This window comes from Xenopus laevis, chromosome 3S (assembly GCF_017654675.1).
Source record: "Xenopus laevis strain J_2021 chromosome 3S, Xenopus_laevis_v10.1, whole genome shotgun sequence".
Lineage (NCBI taxonomy): Eukaryota > Metazoa > Chordata > Amphibia > Anura > Pipidae > Xenopus > Xenopus laevis.
Genome location: NC_054376.1, coordinates 15,230,322 through 15,237,069, shown reverse-complemented (window position 1 = coordinate 15,237,069; position 6,748 = coordinate 15,230,322).

Here is a 6,748-nt window from a genome sequence, read left to right as displayed (position 1 = left end):
CCAGTCTGACCACCAAGTAAGTCAAGGAAGTTGTCAAGAGAAAGAGGTTGCACTGATGTTCTTCTACTTAGGAAAGATGTGAGAAAGGTTTCTAATTTTGTTTCTAAGCAGAAAAACATTAGGGCAACCTCTTTCTTTCTCCTGACAACTTCCTTGACTACTTGGTGGTCAGACTGGTTGGAAAATGACCAGCAGGTGGCGCTGTTGTAACAAAATTCATTGATGTTAATAGTACATGAATTCTTTAAAGGAATACTGTCATGGGAAAACATGTTTTTCTGCACTGAAATACATTTTCAAAAGAGCAAACACATTTTGTTATATTCAATTTTGAAATTTGACATGGGGCTAGACATATTGTCAATTTACCAGCTGCCTCCAGTCATGTGACTTGTGCTCTGATGAACTTCAATCACTCTTTACTGCAAGGTGGAGTGATATCACCCCCCTCCCTTCCCCCCCCCCAGCAGCCTAACAACAGAACAAAGGGACGGTAACGAGATAGCAGCTCCCTAACACAAGATAACAACTTCCTGGAAGATCTAAGAACAGCACTTAATATTTAAAGCCAAGTCCCAATGAGACTGATTCAGTGGCCTTAAGACGGAGAAATAACAGCCTCCCAGAAAGTAGTTCCATCCTAAAGTGAAGGCACAAGTCACATGACTGGGGCAGCTGGGAAACTGACAAAATGTCTAGCCCCATGTCAGACTTCAAAATTGAATATAAAAAAAAACCTGTTTGCTCTTTTGAAAAATGGATTTCAGTGCAGAAGTCTGCTGGAGCAGCACTATTAACTGATGTGTTTTGGAAAAAAACATGTTTTTCCATGACAGTATTCATTTAATATCTTGGAATTAAAAAAATAAATAATAAACATTGCAAAAGTTTACTTATCCTTTAAAGGGCAATTCACCTTCATTAGCAAAACTGTCATAACTGAAAAAAACACAGAAATATGTTCAAACTTTCATAACCTGGCAAATTTTGTAAAATGAACATGGTAATTAGGGGGTGTAACCACAAAAATGGGCATGGTCAAAAAATGTTCACCACGGTACGTGCGCCAACTTTTTTTTATCCCTCTTTCTAGTTCCAAAATGTTGGGAGGTATGCATTTGTAGAAAGTTTATTACGCCTATAAGCAAAAGATTTACTGTTATACCTAGGTTCATATGATATAACACAAGGTCAATATTACAGAGGAATGTATAAAGGGCCCTACTCCCCCATGCCCTCAGACATAATGTACAATTATGCACATTAGATTTCCCCATGTGGCAATGAAGTGTAGTGTTTACAAACAGGTTACCATGGATAGGAGGCTATAGCAAAAAAAATATAATTGCCCAAATCAAAATAATTCAATTGTCACTGCGGTCATAGGTCGATCTTTGTATACTCTACCCTTACAGACTTACTGCACATTGCATAATTTAGCTATATTTGAGGATTCACACCCTGAACCTCCTAAAAGGTGAATAACATGTCTAGCCTGGTCACACCAACCAAGATCAATTAGGATAGTCTTGCAAGTTGCTCAGATCAGGCTCTGGAGGTTAGAGGGAAGGAAGACAAATTATGAGGGTAGACTGTCAAGGTTGGGGTTGTTTTCTCTGGAAAAAAAGGCGCTTGTGAGGGGACATGATTACACTTTACAAGTACATTAGAGGACATTATAGACAAATAGCAGGGACCCTTTTAACCATAAAGAGGATCACCGTACCAGAGGGCAACCCCTTCAGACTAGAGGAAAAGAACTTTCATTTGAAGCAACGTAGGGGGTTCTTCACAGTGAGGTTGTGGAATACACTGCTGGGTGATGTTGATTCAGTTAATGACTATAAGAGAGGCTTGGATGATTTCTTGAACAGACATAATATCAAAGGCTATTGTGATACTAAATTCTATAGTTAGTATAGATATGGGTATATATAATTTATGTGAGGGTATGAAGGGGTGTGTGTATGGATGCTGGGTTTTCATTTGGAGGGGTTGAACTTGATGGACTTTGTCTTTTTTCAACCCGATATAACCATGTAACTTTGTCCAGACAAGATGTGGACAATCTGAAGAGAGAACAAGGATTAACTACTATCCAAAATCCTTTTATCTAACCAGACCAAGTTTCCGAAAGTACAGATCACTGGAGCTTAAACGACAAGAGCAAGATGCTCTTAACTATAAATAAATATTATGTCCTCGTAGCAGTGAAACTGGAGCAAGTTGATGAGTTCTAAGGTATTAATTTGTACCCACATCTGTGACAAAAACATATTCTCCCTGTCCATTGGTCTTCAGCAGAAAGTTGTATGGCGCACACATACCTAAAAGACATTGTGGCACGGTCATTTTGACCACAAAAATAATGGAATTAGATTAGATTAGTATGAGCTGTCTACAATACATCCAAATCTCTACTCAAAAATAATTATTATGATTGTCTCTGATATATAATTCATAAAGATCTTACCCCAGTTGTATTATCCCAATGCCAAATCCTCGTTATTACATCAGTTATCCAGCATTAGCTGTAATTTATTTTCTTTCAAAGAAAGGAACTTCGCTCAGCCAAACAAAATAATGTCATCTTTTTCTTTTGCAATATAACCTAGATATCAAGTAGTGTAATACAGAGGCATAGTCTGTGCACTTTCCATCAAAAAGCTATGGTAGAGTCCTATGCGGGTCCAGTTGAGCAGACCCATGGCCAACCAGGTCCCACTGACCCACAATATTCCTGCAGTCAACTCGGGAACACAGGCAGTGTACCCTCAGACCACCCACACGGTCAGGGAATCTGGGACTTTCCACCTGTAACCTCAATGCTTTGTGGGTATTCCACGGGTACATAACCCAATGCAGGACTCTAACACATGGCCTGCATAGCTTTCTTTGTTACTAGTTTGATTGATAATTTCAATCCAAATGAGGCAAATGGGCTGGGACTCTTCTTATTTCTTCATTTGCAGATACAACATCCGGAGATCTGATTGGCTCATAACTCTAACATGATAACTGGCAAGCTCTTCAGAACAGAATTAAAGTCAATGTACAGTTGTAGCACCTTTTGGAACCTTTGCAGTTTGTTTCAAATAACACACCTGAAAAAGCAATACTATGGTATTCCCATATTTATTTTGCTTGTCACAGAAGACCAAAAAATGGAAAAATGTATTAAATCTTATCTCATTATGCCACCTAGGGTTTTAAAAAAGGACTGGATGGAAGCAGCGGCATGTTTATCAGTTGTAAGAAATATTTATAATTTAAAGGGATCCTGTCATCGGAAAACATGTTTTTCAAAACGCATCAGTTAATAGTGCTACTCCAGCAAACTTCTGCACTGAAATCCATTTCTCAAAAGAGCAAACAGATTTTTTTATATTCAATTTTGAAATCTGACATGGGGCTAGACATTTTGTCAATTTTTTTCCCATGACAGTATCCCTTTAAGCGGATAATTTTTCATTCATTTGTAATTAAATTCACTTGTGATAAGTTGAGGGCACCAACAATATAAGAACAGACATTTTTCCAGTCTGAATAGTGTGCACAACACTAAATCTAGAGAAAACAAAGAAAAGCACAAAATTGAGGTTAGACAGAAAATCTTTATGAAGACACGAACAATCTTAGGGCAGAGACACACGCTCAGATTCCGTGAGATTTAGTCGCCCGGCAATAAATCGCCTCTTCTTTGGGGCGACTAATATCCCCGAACTGCCTTCCGATTTAGAATCTAAATTGCCGGCGGGATTCGTTTTCCGAAGTCATACGAAGGTTCCTCGTGAGGCAACTTTGGAAAACAAAGCGGACAGATTACAGATCGGGGAGACTAGTCGTCCCGAAGAAGAGGAGATTCGTCAATGGGCGACTAATCTCCCCGAACCTGAGCGTGATACTGACACGAGAAAATAAAATTTTTTTATAATCGATCATAACATTGTCTTTGAATGCTATTTATAATTTTGTCATAAAAGTATTTGCCTGATGCTTTATCATTACCTTTCTTACCCCCATGTTCCTCTATGAGGGGGCTGCCATAATTGTGCAACAGTAGTCTGTTAGTATTAGAAACTCTAACAGACAAGTTAAGAAGGGACAGTCAGGTTGGCAAAAGAGTCAGGTTTAGGAATTTCAAGTAACAATTACTTACAAAAGCAGCCCCATCAGCAAAAAGGATCAGCATGACTTATATGTAACTTTTAATATTTTGAAAAGAATATTTTTAGTGTCAGTATCACTTTAAGGCTAAAAATCTCCATGTTCTCAAGGTGAGGCCCGTGACACTGCAGCCAATTTTCCTGGTAACAGATGCAGGAGAAAATTTGTTGAAACCTCCATTAAACAAAGACAAATTCAATCTGACCTTCAGGTGCTGCAGTCTGAACTTGCACCATTAGCGATGAACTTAATGAAAAGAAACTCTTTGGGAGGGGCCCCAGGAGAACCTCACTCAACAGTAATAAGAAAGCCCTATCATTACATGCTGTATTCTGGAAAAATAATTGCAGCTAGGAGAGGACATCCTTCTACAACATCAACAGAGACTGAAAACTCAATGGCTGTGGGAAGAAAATGATTTCAGGGATTCTTTCTAAAGCACGGTGTCAATTTTTGTCATTTTTTTCAAACCTGAAAAAATATAATCCATTCTGAAAGGAATGACCTGTTTTCTTAACAATGAAACAAACTGCGAAAACGGATTATTGTCAACTTCACACGTATTTAGCAGTCGATTAATCCCAAAATAAATGCACTCATAGTTGTATTTGCTTTTATTACTACATATCAATGACATTACACTGAAACACACAGGCATGGGAACTTGGGATGGCAGACTGGAGTACAGTGGTACGTCACTAATACACTGCAACCCTGCTGCAAAAACAGGAGCAGAATCATGAGTTCACATCATCTTATATTCTTAGTCTAATGACCAGAACACTTATATTAACATATAATACAGTTTCTAAGAGTGAAGTGCCTATTTTAGTATAAGTGTGATTTAGATTTGCCCAGTTACAAGGATTTGTCACTGGATAAATCAATAGGGGCCAGAACATTTTACTGACCTTACATTACCACATTTTAAATCAATAGGGGCCCCTGAACATTTTATTGATCTTATATTACCAGGTTTAAAGCGTTCGAGATCTCTGATTTTGATCACCCCGTTCTATGGCGTAGGTAATATTGCACATGCACAGTCTGTTGTGGCTGCTGCAGGGACTTACTGGAAACCCTCACTGAGGAGCTTGCGTACTCCCAGACTAATACTGCATAAGCTTCATTATTTCTAGATTTATCGATTAGGTTTATTGTGACGTATTAAGCCAGTACTCCTAATTACAGAAAAATGTTGTACACAAGAATTGGACAGTCCAATAATTATACATAAAGGGGCCGATTCACTAAGGGTCGAATATCGAGGGTTAATTAACCCTCGATATTCGACTAGGAACTAAAATCCTTCGACTTCGAATATCGAAGTCGAAGGATTTAGCGCAGATAATTTGATCGAACGATCGAAGGATAATTCCTTCGATCGAAAGATAAAATCCTTCGAAACGAACGATTCGAAGGATTTAAATCCAACGATCGAAGGAATATCCTTCGATCAAAAAAAGTTAGCCAAGCCTATGGGGAAGGTAACATTGACTTCGGTAGCTCTTAGATGGCGAACTAGGGGGTCGAAGTTTTTTTTTAAAGAGACAGTACTTCGACTATTCGACTTCGAATAGTCGAACGATTTTTACTTCGAATCCTTCGATAGTCGTAGTCGAAGATCGAAGTAGCCCATTCGATGGTCGAAGTAGCCCAAAAAAAACCTTCGAAATTCGAAGTTTTTTAACTTCGAATCCTTCACTTGAAGTTAGTGAATCGGCCCCAAAATGTATTCTTTTATGCATACATGGGTACATATAAGACAATATGCGCAAACCTACTCGCCCAGGCTTTAATACGGTAAATAGAAAGAATGTTCGCGCGAACTGCCTTTGGCGGGTAAATTCAGGTTTTGCTATTAATGCTGTTAACATAACTCCATCCTGATCACAATAGAAGAAATAGTCCCTTACCAGAAATCCATTGCAAGATAATAGTTGGGATTGTTTTCTTCTACACTAGGCCAATGCCAAAAACTAAACCATTATTTCAACCATTAAAATGGAATGAAAACTGGGGTAAAATGTTGTGTTAAATGCATTGCCACTACATGCAAACAATTGTTACATCTGGATTTGGCCACATATTCACACAAAACCATAGCACAACTTTATAATTTATATTTATGGTGTTTTTACATGGTTTACGGTGTTGTTATCAATATCTATGCAATGCATTTCATTATAAATTCACCCCACCTAATCTGTAGACACTAACAATTAGAAAGGAATTACATTATTAATTCTATTCAGTATCCCCAATCTTTATCTTGACCTAATTTCAAGAAGGTTGAGCAGCCTGAGACATGGCTGTGGTTTAGCAGCATTAAGGCATTTTATAGACATATACCGTAAACGAATGTATTGTACACACACACAAACGACCAACCTGGAATGAGCTGATCACTTGGTATCTGAACCAAAAACCAGACTGTACAACCTGAAGGGCCATGAAGGGTTTAGGTGGCCATACACGATAAGATCCTCGCCAAACAAGCGTATCTTTCCCCGATATGCCCACCAACGGCAGGATTACAACGAAGAGAATGGGCGCCGACTGGTTGTAGGACTGCATCAAC